The sequence below is a fragment of the Dama dama genome, chromosome 31 (genome assembly GCF_033118175.1).
Source record: "Dama dama isolate Ldn47 chromosome 31, ASM3311817v1, whole genome shotgun sequence".
In the NCBI taxonomy this organism is placed as follows: Eukaryota; Metazoa; Chordata; class Mammalia; order Artiodactyla; family Cervidae; genus Dama; species Dama dama.
The window spans coordinates 40,199,453-40,219,446 of NC_083711.1; the positions used below are offsets into that span (position 1 = coordinate 40,199,453).

A 19,994-nucleotide genomic window follows, 5' to 3' on the forward strand; every position below is an offset into this window, starting at 1 on the left:
GGTCTGGGACCAACACTTCACTGAAAGAGTGCGGAAGCACAGTATTAAATGTGCCTTTTCATAAAAACATTTTTTTGGGTAGTAGTAGCATTCACTGAAACTGTTTATTTGTAGGGTCTTATGAAACTTAACTATCCTTTGGTATCTGTATTGATATCAAACTGTATGCTTTGTAAAAAGCAACTACTTTCCAGGAACTAGAAATAATAGCTATTGAATAAGTCATTGTAGGAATGCTATGCCAAAGTTGTTTTCTGACTTTCAGTTTTGAAATAAAAATGTTTTTCTGTTGACAGTCTACTGATAATATTACTTATCAAACTGGACTGTTAACAGTTTTAATTAATAGAAATGAAGAGTTAATGACATTCTTAATCAAGTGGTTTGAACACAAAAAATGTAACTGTGCTTTATAATATAAAATAATCAGTTGTCTAAAACAAAATTGATTTGGAAGATCCTGCTAAGACATACCACATTCGTGTTTTAAAGGTAAAAACAAATGTATTGATCATTTATACTAGAAACATTTATATCATATCTACTGTGAGAAAGGTCTATTCTAGGTTTAAAGCTGTGCAGGAAAGAAGGGATGAATAAAGTAAATATTAGTAAATTGTTAATAGATGAAAAGTAATAGAGTAAAACAAAATTATAATCACTAGAATATAATATAAATAAATAATGTGGTTTCTGAAGAGCGAAAGAATTTTTCAGCATAAAAGCAGTGGGAAAATAGCAAAGAAATAGAATAATTTTGATAATATTTTTAAGCTAAGATGAAGAGCTATTAATATACTGGTGGTATATTGGAGTGTGAATTAGTATGTTTCTGGAAGCAGTTTGAAACTATGTTGAATTTACTCTTTTAAATTTGTGTTTATACTTTTTGAACTAATACTTTTATTTCGAGCCATCTATCCTAAATAAATAACCAGAATTTGGAAAAATGCTTTTTCAAATAAATCCAAAAATGTTACACCAACACATTTAGAACATAAACGCATAATTGGCAACTTCCTTATTGAGATACTTTCCATCATAGATTTTTTTCTCAAGTTATTTAAAAATGTTGCTTTATATTGCTATGAACCTTTTATAAGAGATTCTGATTCAGTAATATTTAAAGCAACTCAGTATATACCATTTTAAGGAAATAAATTAGATTGATGACTCTTGAATTAAAATGCTTGAATCTGGTGAAAAATAGCCACATAATTATATTATTTCAAAATGTTTATACAACTAGCTAGTGTCAGCTGGTCAGGAAAGTTTTCCTCAGAGCTTATCTCTGGAGAAATCTTATTTGTGTGCTGAGATGTATTCTTTTTTAAAATTCCTCAATTGGAATAAATATCACAGAAATATTTTAATCATGATGATATAATAAATTTCCAAGAGCTATCTCAGCGCTTAAAGGTATTCGGAGGCTACAATATAGTTGCTATATTCTGAATAAAATTATATTTTGAGAGAGAACTCTAAAAATATTCAGAATCATGCCTGTTTCCCTTCTCAAACTTTTCTCACTATGCCTTCATTTTAGTAGGTTTTATCTGAACTGTGCTTAACAGATGCTCCATCTGTGGCTGCTAAATAAATGGATGAATGAACATGTGGGTGTTTGCTAATCTTTAAGATTTAGTCTCATCTTCTCAAGCAAAGAGACTCGTTGTATCTTAGTCAAATTGCCTCACACCTGCCAAAGAGAGATTAGTCTTACAGACATTATCATCTAAAACTCCTTTATTTTTTCTTTCTGGTGGAAAATCTTTCTAAAGAAATTGAATTAATTATAGTGATTTTTTGTGAACAAAAGGTAAAAACATTATTATTGTGCATTAAAAGTTTTCACATAGATTCTTTTACATTTTTGTAGGGTAGTAAATACCATTCATGTTTCCTAATTTTTGGTTCTCTTCTGTTTCTGGGTTTGAGGAAGTCTATACTTCCCTACCTTTGAAATTAATCATGGCCATATAACTAGTTGACAAATTAAATATGAGGGAGATGTGTGTGATCAGCAGTAAATACTGGTGCCAACTATCCAACTCATTCTTCCCTTCTTGCAAAAAACCAAAACTTTTCATATGGTATAGAGTGACTACATGGAAAAGGGCCCATCATCAACCCATGTTTGCCATGTACAGAGAGCAAGAAATTTTATCTTAAGACATGGAAATTTTGTCATTTATGCATAGCCACAGTACAACCTAGCCTGTTTGCTTCAGAATACCTCTGGTCAGTCTGTAGATAGAGGAACTTTCTTCAAGACCATGTGTACATTCACTAACAGGGGAAAAAAAACAAGTAGATTGGTATTCATAATATGCTTCATCTGCTTGATTTAAAAGTGGAACAGTTTATTGATATGTGTTTAAAGGATTCATTGCATCAAATGATATTTTCCCTTTCTTTTTCCCTGTAGAAGCCTACTAGTGGTAGACACTATAGAAATTCAAGTTCTCTAGGGATTTCCCTGGCAGTCCGATAGTTAATACTCCACACTTCCATTTTTAGAGAATATGGGTTCAATCTCTGGTCAGGGATTAAGATCCTATATGTCACATGGCATAACCAAATTTTTTTTTTCCAAAGTCAAAATAAAAGGAAATTCAAGAGCCCCGGAGATACAGAATCAGTCTCTGTCAAAAGGGATAAGTTCAGCTGCATGAAATGCAAATTAAAAAAAAAAAAAAAAAAAGATTTCCTTAAGCATGGAGAAGTTTATTTTTTTTATGTAAAAGAAGCTGAGCTTGAAATCTAGGTCCAGTATGGAAGATCCATAGTGTCTTCAGGAATCCCAGTTCAAGTCTGTTCTGTTCTGCCTTTCTCAGTTTAAGGTTCTATCTTCAAGGTCACCATGTTGACCTAGGGTAGCTACTATAACTTTAGTCATTGCACTGGCGCCCAGACCTGTAGTTGGAGAAAAAGGAAAAATAACAAAAGTATAGCCCAACCAGCTTTCTTCAGTCAGTCTTCATGGTCCATCCAGGAAATTCCTCACAACACTGTTATATCTCATTGGCCAGAACTTGGTCCTGTGAATTTGCTGACCTGCAAATGCAGCCTGGAAATACAGCCTTTTAGGTAGAATTAGGAGGGAGATGAATATTTCATGGCTACTATGATCTGTGCCACACTCCTTGCCAAAGATTCTAGTCTATGTTGGCTATAATAATTTTCTATATAAATATTTTTAACTTCTTAAAATCTAATTTCTGTTCCTGTTCATCCTTCATATGCATATTAATATTATTGTCTTAAATGTTATACATTTTTCTCTTTTCTCAATACTTCAGTGATCCTTTTTTGATTCCAAATCCTTTTGGCACCTATTACAACTTGAAACTGCCATATTGAAATGATAACATTCCCTCCTGCTTCTCATCTTTGTTTTCTGATTATACATTTCCTTAGGTTTTAATTTAGTATCTTTCACAGTATTTTCCGTAGTTCAATACTTGGTCTTTGAGAAAATCCTGCATTAAGTACACAACTGAGTTTTTCTATTATTCTGAAAAGGTAAGTTTATCTTTCATATTTGAAGGTACCCCACCAATAGAAAGTATCTAATGCTGGGTTTAAGTCAGTATAACACACCAGGACATAATTCTTTTTGTTATGTTAACAGCTTCTATCAGAATAGAAAATGACAGAATACCTAGTGTTTAAGTATAAATTGATTGGTTTTAACTTATACTCTTTCATGAAAATGGTTTGTTGAAATTTAAAAAATCCATTTAGCAATTTATATTTTGAATGTTACCAGTGAAAAGAATTGCGTGTAAAGTAGACCCAGACAATGTTTCATAGAAAAATCAGGCTCCCAAATGCCACATTACATAAAAGTAATTGTTCTTTGAATAAGAAAAGGCAAAAACAAATATGAACCTTTTTTCTGCAAATTTTTTTCTGATTTCTTCTTTCCAACCATTTGTGCTATTTGTACAAATACAAATTGGGATTTGCAAATATTTTGACTGGATTTCTGCATTTGCTAATTTATTATACAACAGAAGTTCATTGATGCCTACCCTGTATAAAGCACAGTGCTAGATACTGCATACATAAGTATTTAAGACAGGGAACAGTGAATAGCAAATAGGTCTTCAGTGAACTGACAACACATTAATATATCAGTTAAAGAATTTTACAGATGGTGATTTTATAGTGCATTAATTTTAAAGCATGTTTTAGAAACTTTGTATCAAAGGTAATCATGAAATGTATAATCTCTACTAGTTTTTTAATAAATTATTTTGTAAAATCACTTTTTGTGCCACAAATTGTGTTTATCTATATCAGTAGTACTTATATCAGTAGTTCCCTGGAGGAAGAAATGGCAACCCATTCCAGTATTCTTGCCTGGATAATAACCCAGACAGAGGTGCTTGCCAGGTTACAGTCCATAGGGGTCACAAAGAGTTGGACATGACAGACTGACTGAGCATGCACACATATAAGTAGTTCATATAATGTTCATTTACTTCTAATTAATTATACAGATGTGGGAGGGTGGCTATATAATGAAATTTGTGAATTGAATATGCTTTATTTGAATGGCTCTAGCAGTTCTTAGTAATACTTTAGGTGATTTAGGATCACTTGTCCATATACTTTTTTACATTTCATGATTAAATCTAATTTTTTGTATTCCTAAAGTAAATATTTTCCCTTGTAGGAATACCACTCACTTGTACGGAGTCAATCCATATATCAGAAACAAATCCTGCTATTTGCCAGGGTGCAGATGTAATCTTACTACTGACTAGAAACATTGCTGAAATACACTGTCTTCCATAGGTTTTGATTCTCCTCACTTTGCTTCCATTTCAGTCCATTTATTCTTCTGTTTATGCCCTTTGTCTTTTATCAGCTTGCCATCTCTCCTGAAAGATAATAAACACAGAAACCAGGCAAGACCACTGCTCAACAGGAGAAGAAAAAGGTAACACTAAATTGTAAAGAGTGAGGGATTCCCTGGTGGCTCAGACGGTAAAGCGTCTGCCTGCAATGCGGGAGACCTGGGTTCGATCGCTGGGTTGGGAAGATCCCCTGGAGAAGGAAATGGCAACCCACTCCAGTACTCTTGCCTAGAAAATTTCGTGGATGGAGGAGTCTGGTGGGCTACGGTCCATGGGGTCACAAAGAGTCGGACACGACCGAGCGACTTCACTTTCACTTTGTAAAGAGCGAGAGGAAGTATGTATTTTGTGTGTGAAGCAACTTATCAGTTTCCATGTAATCTTGTTGCTAAGAAAGCTATGAGTAAAAAAGAAGTGCGTCCAACAGCTTCTCAGAGCAGCTCTATTGGTGATAATGTAATAACGCATCCATTTTTATTGGCAAGATTGCAGTGTGTGAGTTCAGAGAAATTAAACATCTTAGCTTTTTATATTGCCTTGTCAACTAGAGATGAACACGGACCTGAGGCAAGATGAATTTAGATTTGATGAGTGAGAATTCAAGTCTAACAGGAATCAGCTATGGTCTAGAAGCATAGGTTCAACGGTTCAGGTGGTTCCCATTCGTACGGTGTTGGTGGCTGTAGTGAGTACAACAGTAAACAATGGCCGTGAACAGAAAGCGTGTGGCACCTGACACTTCCCTGGTATAGAAAATGCAGTGGTCCTGCATCAGGGCAGAGCGACTTCCGGTTTCTGACTTTGACATGTCAATGACAACGTGGTGTCAGAGAGGGCAGGGAAGAGTCTCCCTGGTTGCCGTTTTGTTAGTCTTTCCCAACTCTTAACATCTTTCATATATGAAATGATATTCTGTACTTCGACCCAGATACCCTACACACTCAATGCACTTTCTACCATATTCTATTGATTCAGATTCTTTGGGTTTCAATCAGCAGAAATTAATTACAGCAATTCGGCCAGAAAGCATGTTTGGATACTGGGATATCTCACAAAAACCAAGAAAGAATGACCACATCAAAAACTAAGGCAACTTTGAAATCCTCATGAATGTGCTCCCTAGACCACGGCCATCAACAGGCCTCAGCCACCAAACTTTTCTGGTCTCTCATTTCAAATATTCAAGGGTCCTGGAGAAGAGTGTCTGATTGGTCCAGCTCTGGGCATAGTTCTGTCTCTGGACAATTCAGCTAATCTGAATTGCTGAGAGCTCACCGTTAATGGCGGAGAAGGCAATGGCAACCCACTCCAGTACTCTTGCCTGGAAAATCCCATGGATGGAGGGGCCTGGTAGGCTGCAGTCCATGGGGTTGCTACGAGTCAGACACAACTGAGCGACTTCACTTTCACTTTTCGCTTTCATGCATTGAAGAAGGAAATGGCAACCCACTCCAGTGTTCTTGCCTGGAGAATCCCAGGCATGGCGGAGCCTGGTGGGCTGCCGTTTATGGGGTCTCACAGAGTCGGACACGACTGAAATGACTTAGCAGCAGCAGAAGCATCCTTAATGGACACTGGGTAGGCGTGCCCTCTACAGACCTTAAAGACTCTGATCTGAAATCCAAAGTAAGCCGTAATCTTCAGATGATAATATTAATGTTGCATCTGAGCATAAAAGTTTTAGAAACTATTACAAAGTTTTATTGGTGACCAACAGTAAAGTTAGGTCTTAGAAATAAAAGAAGTCAGAAATATTTTTCTAAAAATGAAACTAAGTATAATAGTAAAGATTTGGAGTCAGAAATCTTGTCAGAAATATCAGAAATATTTCCCCACTTTTACTAAGATTTCAACAGCTATTTACTATATGCTCATTACAAGCTGAGGAAGTTGCTCCTACTAACTGTAATTAATACCTTCCACAATTTATTTACCTCTCTTGAGCTTCAGTTTATTCCTCTGTATATGAGAAGGGTTTTTAGAACTCTGCTGAGATTCAAATGAGATAACATGAAACATCATTGTAAACTGAAAAGCACTATATTAATATCACTTATTAAAAGTTCTTTCACTTTGTAATTCTACCTTAAAATTGACTGCTCGTCTGTAAACCATCTGGTAGCTTTTGAGTTTAATTTTATGGGTCTTGAGTGATTATCTCTGGTATCCACAAAAATCAACACTTGTGTTGAATGACACTAGAAGGGCTAGCACAAGTTAAAATACAGATCAAAAACAAAAAAACACAGCAATGTGAAGAATACTGACTAGGAGCCAAAATGCATCAAGAAAAAAAGACCTGGAGTGTGGGTAGCACCTGATCTCCTCCATACACGTCACAGCTCCTTGCCACCAGGCTCCATCTCTTGGTAGCTTGGCATCTCACTGACTGTTCCTAAGTGAGTGAGATGTTCTCCTTGGGGCTTCCCATTCTTCTTAGGGCTTCCCTGATAGCTCAGTTGGTGAAGAAGCCACCTGCAATGCAGGAGACCCTGGTTTGATTCCTGGGTCAGGAAGACCCCCTGGAGAAGGGATAGGCTACCCATTTCAGTATTCTTGGGCTTCTCTTGTGGTTCAACTGGTAAAGAATCCACCCACAATGCAGGAGACTCTGGTTTGATTCCTGGGTTGGGAAGATCCCCTGAAGAAGGGAAAGGCTATGCACCACAGTATTCTGGCCTGGAGAATTCCATGGACTGTATAGTCCCTGGGGTCGCAAAGAGTCGGACCTGACTAAGTGACTTCCACTTTCACATTTTCACTTTCACACCCTTTCCTCTCTCAGAATATAAGAGGGCAGGCAACTTGTCCCAGTTTTCAGCTAAATAATTCTACCAGTGTGAGGCTCCTACACTCACTAAGGCTTTCTTACTAAATCAAATTGCTTTATTCAGTCATAAGGCCTACTCCCAAATTGGAAACTTAGAAGTTGAAAATTTCAAACTGGATTATATATGTTACTGAACTCAGGTTCTGCCACTCACTACTCAAAAGCCAATTATTTGAGAGTGTCAGTAGAAAGGAAAGGTGCTCTAATCAGAAAAGTTTGCAATCTGGGAGGAAGGTAGACTAATGCCCAGAGACCAATCCTGAAGATTCTGCTCAGCCACGACAGGTTTTAAAGGAGAAAAGTGGGGAAGAATCCCAGTGAATCATTCACTGAGGCAGGAGGTTGGGCTCTGCATCATTCTCCACTACATACAGGCTGGCTGACTCTGTCTTTATATGTTATCTTGCCTGCATGATCTACATGCAGAATTGCTAAGGGAGGTGTTGGAGGTAGAAAGCTAGTCATTTTTTAACTACTTCATTCTTCTTTTTGTAAAGAAAAACAATCAACAGGTTAATTAGGTTCTTTCGAGTTTAGAGGGGAACAGAAATGGGCAAACAGGAAAGAGGCAAGAAAGCTGCTTTCAATTTCCCACTGTCAAACCTCATTCTGTTTCTATGGCATTAGGGGTTGAAGGTCCATCTTCTGTAATGTCTTCATGCTGACATATGGTGTGTATTCTCAGAGTGGAAGATGTGAACATGGGTCTGTAGCATATCTTTGCTGACAATTTTAGTTGCCCGCTTACATATATGGACAGAGCAAGCTGCAATTATTTTGATGCTCAGAAAGCTATATCGTTCATTATGAGCAATGTTAATCCCATCCTCTTGAGGGCAGTTCTCAGAATTGTGTTAGCTGTAGATTTAGCACTATTCAAGATGGAATAGCCTATGTCATGCGCTCTTGTGGCAGTTATAGTATCTGTGAAACAACTCAGGAATGTGTATCAGACACTGAGTCTGTGACTCTACTGTCCTAATCATTTGTTGATCCATTTTATACTGGGGGGAGGTGGCCTGGAGGGTTCTGCTTGCTTCCAGATACTCTCCCAAAAGTACTCCAATTAAAATTTAGAAACTATGAAATAATCTGGAAATAAAACATTTTGGTATTTCATTAATTTTGTTTTGTTGAAAGATATCCTAAAATTATAAGCTTGTGAGAGTTTCATTAAATATCTCCATGTTATAAATTCATTTAATGGCTACAAATGAAATGATTTAGGCAAAGAAATGAATATCTTTGAGAAGTTTAGGCTTAATAACATTTTCCCCACATCTTTAGGGTTCATGAGTTTTTGCCAATCTCCCCTGTCACACATTCTAAATAGTGTATTAATACTCTGACAAGTTTTACACAATGGAGAATTTTCAAGATAAAAGTAGCATCTTAATCACACAGATTTGTATGGTTACACATCTCCGTGTAAAGCAGGTTTGTTATTAAGATCATTGGTGCCTTTGAACCCCAAACAAAAAATTTTTAGTTGTTTCTGTTCCATGATTTCATGTATGAAATCAATTTTAAATTATGTATTTTTGTGCTTCAAAGTTCACTCCAGCTATCTTTTGTTTTATATTTTATAACTTACTGCCTTTCAGAAGTTCTGCTGCAACGTTTGGTTAAAAGCATCAGATTTTGCCTCCCAGTTCCATGGTCAGTCTTAAACAAGAGTGTTTTAAGAAGGAAAAATTACTAATTTTTTTAAGTCAAGCACTTATTTACCTTAAAAAAGTAAATCTTTATTATAGTCTGTAGTGGGAATCAATGCTGATCATGGGGCATTTATTTTTCCTTTCCCCTGTGCTCTGCTTTGTCGCTCAGTCATGTCCGGCTCTTTTCCACCCCACAGACTGCGGCCCGCCAGGCTCCTCTGTCCATGGAGATTCTCCAGGCAAGAATACTGGAGTGGGTTGCCATGCCCTCCTCCAGGGGATCATTCCCAACCCCGGGATCGAACCCAGGTCTCCCGCGTTGTGGGCAGATTCTTTACAGTCTGAGCCATCAGGGAAGCCCGAGAATACTGGAGTGGGTAGCCTATCCCTTCTCCAGGGGACATTCTCCACCCAGAAATCGAAGCGGGGTCTCCTGCATTGCAGGCGGATACTTGACCAGCCGAGCTACCAGGGAAGCCCCACTTCCTTTCTCCTAATACATAGTTTTCATACTTTTTGTAATGTGTCTTTAATAACTAGAAAAAATCTTCTAAAAAATGTGAAGTATGATTAAGTGATTCACAAAGTTAAAAACACTTATGGAATCTTAATTTATTCATATTTGACAAATCTTAATTTATTCATATTTGGGGAAATACTGGCATATCTTCTTCATTCATGTAAACTATGTAAATATTGGCCTCTTCATAGTATTTGAATAAGAAGCAAAGAAATGCAACTTGAAAATATTGAACATTAGCACCAGTGGGTTTAAAAGGATTTTACTTGAACTTCCATAAATACTCTGTTCTAATAGACTATTTTGAATTTTGAAATGTCTCAAAGTTATTGAGCTGCTGCTGCTGCTGCAATGGAGCAGCACTGGAGTGGGTTGCCATTTCCTTCTCAAAGTTATTGTAAAAGTCAATTATTATTGCATTTTTCTATAGATACAGAGCTTCCCTCGTAGCTCAGTTGGTAAAGAATCCGCCTGCAATGCAGGAGACCCCGGTTTGATTCCTGGGTCAGGAAGATCCCCTGGAGAAGGGAGAGGCTACCTGTTCCAGTATTCTTGGGCTTCCCTTGTGGCTCAGCTGGTAAAGAATCCGCCTGCAGTGAGGGAGACCTGGGTTCGATCCCTGGGTTGGAAAGATCCCCTGGAGAAGGGAAAGGCTGCCCACTCCAGTATTCTGGCCTGGAGAATTCCATGGGCTGTGTAGTTCATGGGGTCGCAGAGTCAGACACGACTGAGAGACTTTCACTTTAACTTTTTCACTTTCATAGATACAGAAAGTGAAAAAAAGAGAGAGAGATGAAGCTAGAACTGCAGGGCCCCCTTCAATTTATATTTCCTAGCCCACTGATTTATTTTGCTCTTAGTTTAAATCCTAAGACTTTTGAGAACTATTGAAAAAATATAATTAAACAGTCTGTGACCTTGCCACCCGAAGAATGTATCACACTATAGTAGTTGAATGTATGTAGTTGATTGTTTTTGATAAGAATAAAATGAATAAAACCTTTCTAACTTTTCTAAAATTAAATATTTATTTACACTAAAAGTTGAATGCTGCTGATAAATACGGATAAAAGGATACAGATAATTCACATGTCTACTGATAAATTTAGAGAAAGAGTAAAAAGGAGAGAAGCAATATTATTCTGTCCCAAAGTATTCAGATTCGTTAATTTTATAATTTAATGGTTGTATTTAAAGAGGTCATGGATATTTTGAGTCTGGGGATACCTTGGGACGTTTTTTCAAGTGTTTCTTTCAATGAGTATCTTTAAACCCCTTTTAAAATGAAATATGTATTTTATTTTTATCCTAATTTTTTAAATTGTTAACTTTAAAAATGCACAGCATGAGAGTTATGAGCTAAGTTTTATTTGAGGCAAAATGAGAACTGCAGCCTGGGAGACAGCACCTCAGATAACTCTGAGGAACTGCTCCAAAGAGGCAGTGGGGAAGGTCAGTATATATATGATTTACATGCAGTCAAGCACATATTTTTCCAGAAGGTTTCTGCTAGTCTGGTGAAGCTTTCTGCTAGTCAAAAGAAACAGCTGTCACCATGAACAATTTTAGTGCTTGTCTAGATAGGAGGAGATACAAGAATTGGGCTTATAAAATCAACTCCTGAAAATATGTAACTGTCTGAAGACCTGTCCTGCCAGCTTTTAACCCAACCACCAAGTGCTTCATTTCTGCACTCCACTCTGAACTCCTTTCAAGGGGTGCTGAAAATCAGCATTGGGTGGAGAGGGAGGTAGGAGGGGGGATCGGGATGGGGAATACATGTAAATCCATGGCTGATTCATGTCAATGTATGACAAAAACCACTACAATATTGTAAAGTAATTAGCCTCCAACTAATAAAAATAAATGAAAAAATAAATAAATAAAGTTAAAAAAATTTAAAAAAAAATCAGCAGTGCAGTATCACATGGTTTAATCCTTGTAAAGGTGTTACTAGATGGCAAGTGCCAATTGAAGCTGACAGACTGTTCATAACAGCTTATTTACAACAACCAAATCTAGAATATCCCAAATGCTCTTCAACATTTAAAAGGGTAAATTAGTCGTACAGTATACAATGAAATCCACAGAGCAATTTTAAAAAAGAATTACTGATATGCTAATGAATGGATGAGTCTCACAGACGTTATGCTAAGTGATAGATACCATACACAAAAGAGTATATTCTGCTTAATTCCATTTTTATGAAGTTCAAGAACAAATAAAGTCAAATAATGGTGACAGAATGCAAAAAACAGTGGTTATCCTTGAAGGAATTATGGACTGAGAAGGAAGCTTCTAGGGTGCTGGAGTCTTCTATGTACATCTTGCCTGGGATGTGGTTACACAGATACGGTTTTTTGTTTGTTTAGTCGCTAAGTCATGTCTGACTCTTTGTGATCCCATGGACTGTAGCCCACCAGGCTCCTCTGTCCATGGGATTTCCCAGGCAAGAATACTGGAGTGGGTTGCCGTTTTCTTCTCCAGTGTGTCTTCCTGACCGAGGAATTGAATTCGTGTCTCCTGCATTGGTAGGTGGATTCTTTACCACTGAGCCACCAGAGAAGCCCCAAGTGAGTCGTGTCTGACTCTTTTATGACCCTATGGACTGTAGCCCACCAAGCATGTATAAAGATTCAATGAGCTTTACAGCTAAGATTGAGCTGAAACTTGTATTTTAATATCAGCCGTTTCTAGTATTATTTAATACAATTACTTTTGTTACCAAAATAATATTAATGCTATCACAATATTGTCCTCTTGTTATTCAGAGTAATTTGAAATTTTCATTATTGGAAGGACTGTGCTAAAAATAGGTGTCTTGGGACTTCCCTGGCAGTTCAGTGGCTTAAAACTCCATGCTTCCAATGCAGGGGTTCAATATCTGTTTTGGAACTAACTTCCCACATGCTGTGCAGTGCAGCCAAAAAAAAAAAAAAATTGAAAGAAAAAAAAATATTGCTTAAAAATAGATGTATTTTGCTTTCAAATTGTCTTTAAGTTAGATAAAATACAGGGAAAATGTGACTTGGGTGTATAAGATAAATTGATTGTATGGGGAACATTAGAATAATTCTCCCTTTAAATTAACAAGATTTTAATAAAAATAAATTCATCCTCTCTATTACAATTTTAAGTCTAAGAGGAAATTATTGATAGTTTTTCCTTTTTGCTCAGTGAACTTTAGAAGAACTATTCTCACATATGGTATTACATAAAAATCATAAGATTTAGAAAGATAGAAATATTTTTGCTAGCTATAGCCATAAATGTCAAATGTACCTAAAGTATTAGAGAAGTTCTATAGTATGGCACTTAAAAACTTGAGTTTGGGTGTCCAAAAGGCCAACAATAGCCACTTCCTAGTACAGGCCCTTGGGAAAATTATCTAAACTTTCTAAACCTTATTTATCTCATTTGTAAAATGTGATAATAACACCTACCACCCAGGATTTTGGTGAGGATTGATCAGGATAATGTATGTGAAAACTCAAATGCCTGGCACAAAGCAACTCTTCAAAAATATTAACCAACTTTATACTTATTATCAGAATTATTATTGTGTTTATTTTACCAAGGATAGTTACCATTGGACTTGATATTCTGATATTTCTCCTTTAATACACCCAGCTAGAATAATGTTGATGACTTTAAATTTGGTTGAATACTGCAAAAACAAAGTTTGAAACTGTCAGGATCATACCTTCTGCTACGTTTTAAAATTTATTAAACTACTCATACATACAGTTTTATGTTAGAATGAAAAAAGATTCTTATTTAGTAATATTAATACTCTTAAATACATACTTACTTTACTGAAAATAATTATATCCAGAAAAATATTCTAAAAAATCAAGGCTTATCCTAAATCTTCGAGGGAATAAAGAAAAGTAAATATAGTTGACCTCAATTTTAAAAGGTCTGAATTTTAGTTTGACTTTTTGAACTGCGTCATTCATTTTAGATGGCCATCCCCAATTTTCAGAGCAACCTACTTAATTATTACAGTACCTCTGTGAACTAAATGGATTTGAAAGACCAAAAGACAGTGACCCTTACTTAAAAAAGCAGAGGCCCCTAGGATAAAAAGGTTCCAAGACTGTGCCTAAAAATTCATATCTTTGTCCTGGTAAGTTACTTCTTCATTAAATCCATGCGTGCATAAATTTGAAAGTCCCAAATAAGATGAGGACTTAAGTTACATTTCAGTTCTCCTGCCAGTTGGTAGCCTTTTCTATATACTGTTCTTTTAATATCACAATTTCAGGTCTATTCTGTGAAGACTTTGATTTTTAATATTATGTTTACTTTCTGATAACAGCACTGATAGTTGTGTTGAAAAGGCCTTCCATTGGAAGTACTTGACCATAATAACACTCTCAGTATTGTTAAACACTAATCCCTAACTCTAAGCATATCTACTAAGGTGTAAGAGAGGGAGTCTATTTATTTGCAGATTAGCTACATAAACTATTCTGTTTTAGACCAAATTTTGTATCTCAAAATTCGATCAGTATTTACCTTAGTAAATAAGGTAAGTATTACTGCTTAGGTTTTAGAAATAGTTTGCAAAGATAATTCTGAAACTAGACTCCCTCCTTAATAAAATATGTGTCTAAATTTATTCTTCAGAGACAAAAGAGGTTCTGTATACAAAGACACACACACACACACACACACACACACACAACAATAGAAGTTAATTGTATTGCTAATAGACCAAAGATCCTTTATGGAGTAGTTTCTAATGCTACCTTACAAATACCTCCATTTTAAATACTCAGGAAATGAGTATTAACTTAAAGGCATCTACTACTGACAGGTCAGTCAGTTACTAAGCATAGAAGCATCTTGAATGTATGCATACACATCTCAGGAAAAGGTCATTTTATGATAAAAATTCATACCTCTTCTGTCTCAGTCCTTGGGGAAAGAGAGTACCTTCAGAAAGGTAAGCTACTGTAAGGACTGACCAATTTCTGCAAGCCTGAAGTATGTGTTGAGGGGAAAAAAGTGATACTGGGAAAAGGGAACAGCTTAATGGCAGGTTATAAAGTTTAATGAAAGCCACTGTCATCGTCTGCCTCTTGGAGCCAGGAGATGCCACTTTCATATCTTTACTCTCACTTGCCTCCAAAATCCTCTGCTTCTTGAAGTACATACCATCTTCTTTATATCACCCATCCTGTGACCTCACTATTACCATCTACCCACCTAAAGGTAGGAGGTCAGAGATTTTTTAGAATTGCTTTATGTAAGTCTTCTTTTTCTCCTATTCCCTATCAGAACACTTAGAAATTCAAAACACAAGACAGTGTAGCCTCACAGTTCCCAGTTGGAACAATTTTCATGTATTTTGTTTTGTCATCCTGAAAATGCTGCCTCCTCTTAGGCTTCTGTTACACCAGCCTGTCTGCCTGTCTGCTCAGGCTCTCGGTCGTGTCCAATCCTTGTGACTCCTTGGTCTGTAGCTCAGGCTTCCCACGTGGCACTAGTGGTAAAGAACCCGCCTCCCAATGCAGGAGACATTAAGAGACCAGAGTCAGATCCCTGGGTTGGGAAGATCCCTTGGAGGAGGGCATGGCAACCCTCTCCAGTATTCTTGCCTGGAGAATCCCCTGGAAAGAGCAGCCTGGCGGGCTACGGTCCTGACGCACAGAGTAACACATGACCGAAGCAACTTAGCATGCAAGCTTGGACGGTAGCCGGCCAGGCTCCTCTGTCCATGAGATTTTCCTGGTAAAGATACTGGAGTGGGTTGCCATTTCCTCCTCCAGGGGATCTTCCTAAGCCTACACCAATCTACTCAATTGGAAAATCTTCTAATTCCAAAATCTGGTGTTCTAAAATCATGTTTCCTTCCCCCACTTTTAATTCTTCATTCATATATAACAAACTTAATTTCTTCTAGTCTTTCAGTTCATCAGTATGTCCCTGTTTTCATTTTCTCCTGGGTTTATCTTGGACCTCAGGGTCAACATCAGTTATGTTCTGGCAAGTCCCACATTGTTGAAAATTTCTCTAACCAGTGACCAGGCTCTAAAACCTGAGAAACCCCATCAACTGATTTTTTTCCTATTCTAGTTCTGCTTAGCGCAAGTGGAGTCAGTTATATGATGATTGCTGTGATTTCAGACTGTAAGCTTTTACATACCATTTTGATCAAAGACATCCAGCATATTGTCTGAAACATTGTATTGTTTACACCACCACCACCACCAGCAACAATCACAGTACACTGAGGTTTACTGTGTCCTAAGTACTGTACAGTTTAGATGTATCATTTTAGTTTCTCCTGTCAACAACCCCAGGAGACAGATGCTATGAGTATCCACTTAGTAAACATGATCAAAGGAGGCAAAAGGAAATCAAATGATTCAGTGAGTACTGGCTAAGGAACTAATTAATGTGTATTGGTACATTATCCCAGACCTTTTTTAAAAATAGACTTTGTTTTTTAGAGCCCTTTTAGATTCACAGCAGAATTGACTGGAAGTATAAAGATTTCCACTCTACCCTTCTGCCCCAACATATTCACAGCCTCTTCAATTATCGGTGGTTCATCTGTTACAATTGATGCAACATATATTAACATATGATTTTATCCTGGAGTCCATAGTTTTTTTAGGGTCCACTCTTGGTCTTGTATACACTCTTGAGTTTGGACCAATTTGTAGTGACATGGCATGTATTCACCATTATAATATAGAGAGTAGTGTCGTTGCCCTAAAATTTTTCTGTGCTCTACCTATTCATCCCTCCCTTGGCACTAACCTCTGGCAACCATTGATCTTTTTTACTGTATTCATAGTTGTGCCTTTTCCAGAATGTCATGTAGTTGAAATTATACGTATGTAGCCTTTGTGGTGGAGAAGGCAATGGCAACCCACTCCAGTGCTGTTGCCTGGAAAATCCCATGGACGGAGGAGCTGGTGGGTTGCAGTCCATGGGGTCTCAAAGAGTCGGACACGACTGAGCGACTTCACTTTCACTTTTCACTTTCATGCATTGCAGAAGGAAATGGCAACCCACTCCAGTGTTCTTGCCTGGAGAATCCCAGGGACAGGGGAGCCTGGTGGGCTGCTGTCTATGGGGTCTCACAGAGTCAGACACGACTGAAGCGACTTAGCAGCAGCAGCAGCAGCCTTTGTAGACTGGCCTTTCATTTAGTAATACACACTTAAGCTTCCTCAGTGTCTTTCATGGCATGGTAGCTCATTTCTTTCAGGGCTGAATAATACTGCATTGTCTGGATGTACCACAGTTCATTTATCCATTCACCTACTAGAGTGATGTCACCAAGATGGTGACATAGGTTGTTCCCAACTTCACTCCATTCAACTACTGAAGAACATCTTGGTTGAGCATTTCTTTTTTCAGACTAGCATTAATTCATATCCTGCCCAGTCAGGGTCCCTAAATCAATGATTTACTTATAGGAGACAAGGTCACATTCTAAGCTGATTTAATAGATAACATTTGAATAAGTGGTGTTATTTATATTTTACTAAGGCATAGCAGTAACTTTTTATTCCTTTCATTTTTTAACAAATGGTACAGTAATGGGTACCTTTAATGTTTATTATTTGTTATACTTGGTCTTTTAGTTTCTAGAAGTATTTGAATCCATTTACCAAGGGCAGCCAAAGCTACTAGCATCTCCAAAACCACTAATTGAGTGGAGATATTGATATGGAAACAGGCAGACTTTAAGAAACCACTCTGAGCCTCAGTTTCCTCATTTGTAAACTTGGGCATCATTCTCATAAGACTGTTGTCAGGAGAAAACTACATGGTTCTGTCTTCAACCTCTCATCTTAAACGCATCTACGTATTTGTACACGGTCAGTCTTTCCAGCGTCTCCAAGATAACCTGGCTCCACTCTATGCTGTATTCAGCTTGGTGCATATTCTGGGCTGTGGTTATCACTGCTTTGCGGTCTTAATTATTCTGCCTCCATCTATTGTTTTTAAAACTTGGGCTCTTCCTTTTAAGTCTGTGATCCATTTCAGAGTATTATTTTGTGTATCTGTGAAGGATCAGTATTCAGTCTTCCATGTGAATAACAGGTATTCCAATGTGACTGATTAAAAAAGACTTTTTATGTCATCATTGGCACATTCTTGAAAAATCAATTAACCACACATATGTGGTTGCATGTTTGCATGCCCAACACACACTGAGATCAAACAAACAAATATCAGGGCTTTGGGCAAAGAAGGTGTTATCGCAGGGTCACGCAAGGAGATGGATGGCTCGTGCCCCCAAAGCGCCAAATTCCTCAAAGGGGTTCAAAAAGCACTTTTAAAGGCAAGGTGATGGAGGGGGTGGGATCAGTTGTTGCAAACTTCTTGGTATAGGAATACATTGTTCTTGCAACTGTTCACATAGGTCAGGTCAGGATATTCCTGTATACCTTTAGCAAGACAAATGTTATTCTCTGTTCTGGAATGCTTTATTGCTATATGAATGAATTCTTAGAGGTCAGAGCCCTGAAAATTGGCTATCCTGTATATTTAAGGCTATAGGTAACATCTTTTACGAAATGTGCAGAACCAGCATGACTGAACACAGGCAGCAAAACACAAAGCTTAGAGTAAAAGGAACGGCACTACTACAGAGTCACATTCGCCGCTCCTGTTGTAATTGCTGTTGTTCAGTAGCTAAGTCATGTCTGTTTGTGACCCCGTGGACGCAAACCTGCCAGGCTCCCCTGTCCTCCACTGGCTCCCAGAGTTTGCTCACACTCATCTCAATTGAGATGGTGATGCTATCTAACCATCTCATCCTCTGCCACCCCCTTCTCCTTTTGCCTTCAGTCTTTCCCAATATCAGGGGATTTCCAGTGAGTCGGCTCTTCACATCAGGTGGCCAGAGTACTGGAGATTCAGCTTCAGCATCAGTCCAGTGAATATTCAGGGTTGATTTCCTTTAGGATTAACTGGTTTGGGCTCCTTACTGTCCAAGGGACCCTTAAGAGTCTTCTCCAGCACCACGATTTGAAAGCATCAGTTCTTCAGTGTTCAGCCTTCTTTATGGACCAACTCTCACATCCATAAATAACTACTGGAAAAAATCATAGATTTGACTATAGGGACCTTTGTTAGCAAAGTGATGCCTCTGCTTTTTAATATGCTGTCTAGGTTTGCCATAGCTTTTCTTCCAAGGAGCAAGTGTCTTTTCCTGGCTGCAGTCACTATCCGAAGTGATTTTGGTGCCCAAGAAAATAAAATCTATCACTCTTTTCACTTTTCCCCCTCTATTTGCCATGAAGTGATGGGACCGGATGCCATGATCTTCATTTTTTGAATGTTGAGTTTTAAGCCAATTTATTCACTCTCCTCCTTCAGACCTTCATCAAAAGACTGTTTAGTTCTTCTTTGCTTTCTGCCATTAGAGTGGTATCTGCGTATCTAAGGTTGTTAGTATTTCTCCCAGCAATCTTGACGCTAGCTTGGGATTCATCCAACCGTAATTTCCCATGAGTACTCTGCGGATAAGTTAAATAAGCAGGGTGACAATATACAGCCTTGTCATACTCCTTTCCCAATTTGGAGCCAGTCTGTTGTTTCATGGGTGATTTTAACTCTTGTATCTTGACCCACATATGGGGTTTCTCAGGATACAGGTAAAGTGGCCTGGTACTCCTGTCTCTTTAAGAATTTTCCACAGTTTGTTGTGATCCACACAGTCAAAGGTTTTAGCATAGTCAAAGAAGCAAATTTTTTTCTGGAACCCCCTTGCTTTCTCCATAATCTAAAAAAATGTTGGCACTTTGATCTTTGGTTCCTCTGCCTCTTCAAAACCCAGCTTGTACCTCTGGAATTTCTTGGTTCACATACTGCTGAAGCCTAGCTTAAAGGATTTCGACCATTACCTTGCTAGCATGCAAAATGAGCACAATTGTGCAGTAGTTTGAACATTCTTTGGCATTTCCTTTCTTTGGGATTGGAATGAAAAGTACCCTTTTCCAGTAAATACCCACTGTTATTGTCATTACTTTAGCATTTCTTAAAAACTTACACTATATTGTTTCTAGAACAAATCTAATAAAGTTTCTTTTTCTTCAACTTTGATAGTTAGAAAAAACAAATTAACATCCAAAATTAAAGAATAG

The 19,994-nt window shown here is 37.5% G+C and overlaps 1 protein-coding gene across 1 annotated transcript in view; it reads left to right on the forward strand.

Annotated features, from left to right (window-relative positions):
* Nucleotides 1-4,879: 4,879 nt before the first annotated feature.
* The window catches only part of HTR1F (5-hydroxytryptamine receptor 1F), a 54,876-nt gene continuing 39,761 nt past the window's right edge, over nt 4,880-19,994 (forward strand). The window contains exon 1 of the mRNA XM_061134206.1: nt 4,880-4,951. The gene's annotated coding sequence lies outside the window, so the exon portion shown is untranslated. The remainder of the gene's footprint in view (nt 4,952-19,994) is intronic.